The following is a 1,482-nucleotide window of genomic DNA, read 5'->3' as shown; positions in this document are numbered from 1 at the left end:
CTTATCTCCAAGGCTTAGGGGATAGACTTCTGGAAAATAATCTATACTTTCTGACTCTTATTTTGAGATTTAATAAACTCTTATAAATGAGCAATCCTAGATTTTTGTGTGTTTCAATGTGAAATATAAAACTAGTTTTTCCATTTCTCTGAAGGTTTGTGTTGGAATTTCAATGGGTATTGCACTGAATTAGTTGATTGCTTCTGGTTGGATGGTCATTTTTATTTATTTTTCAAATTTTATTTATTATTATCATTTAAATTTATTATTTTTTAAAAATCCATGCATTTTATCAGACCACAGTGCAATAAATTTATTATTTTTATTTTATGTGTATGAGTGTGATGTCTGCATCATGTAAGTGCACCCATGTCATGCAATGCCTATAGTGTTCAGAAGAGGGCGTCAGATCCTCCAGAACTGGAGTTACAGATAGCTGTTAGCTGCCATGTGGGTGCTGGGAAATGAACCTGGGTCCTCTGCAAGAGTAGTCAGTACTCTTAACCACTGAGCCTTCTCTCCAGCCCCTAGGTGGTCATTTTGTTACGATATTAATCCTACCAATCCATGACCATTGGAAGTCTTTCCATCTTCTGGTTTTTCTTCAATTTATTCCCTGAGTGTCTTAATGCTTTTATTGTACAAGTCCTTCATGTTCTTTGTTAGGTTTTTACCAAGATAGCCTATGGATTTTTGAGGCTGTCATGAATTGAATAGTTTCCTGAATTTCTTTGTTTTATGATTGTTGTTGGTGTATAAAAAAGCTATTTATTTTGAGTCATTAATTTTATATCTTGCTCCTTTGCTGAAAGAATTTATAAGTTCTAGGTGTTTTCTGAAGAGTTCTTTAGACTCATGTATAGAATCATATTGTCTGCAAGTAAAGTTACTTTGATTTCTTCCTTTCCAATTTTTATTCTCTTTATATTCTTGATTTGTCTTATTTTTCTTTTATTGATCTAGCTAAGACTTCAAGTGCTATATTGAACAACAATGGAGAGAGTGGACATACTTTTCTTGTTCCTAATTTTAGTGGGAATGCTTTCAGTTTTTCTCCATTTAGTATGATGCTGATTATTGGGCCCTATATGTCTAGGTTCTCAATCACTTATGAAAGAATGCAGAATTTTGACAAAGAACTTTTCTGCATCTAATGAGCTGATCATGTGGTTTCTGTCATTGTGGTGGTTTGAAAGACAATAGCCCATATAAGCTCCAAATATTTAGACATTTTGTCTCCAGTTGGTGGCACTGTTTTGGGAAGTCTTAGAATATGTGTCCATGCAGGGGGAAACATGTCACTGAGGGTTGCCTTAAAGAATTCATCAGGCTTGCTGGATTTCTAGTCAATCTCTACTTCCTGTGCCTGTTTCAAGATGTGAGTTCTCTGCTTTCTACTCTGGCCACCCCCTGTCACCATGCCCCCAGTCACGATGGACTGTGTTTCCTCTGGAACCACAAGTTCAAATAAACACTTCTTTT

This window comes from Nannospalax galili, unplaced genomic scaffold (assembly GCF_000622305.1).
Source record: "Nannospalax galili isolate Female #2095 unplaced genomic scaffold, S.galili_v1.0 scaffold75, whole genome shotgun sequence".
Taxonomy (NCBI): domain Eukaryota; kingdom Metazoa; phylum Chordata; class Mammalia; order Rodentia; family Spalacidae; genus Nannospalax; species Nannospalax galili.
Note: the sequence above shows the minus strand (reverse complement) of the source record.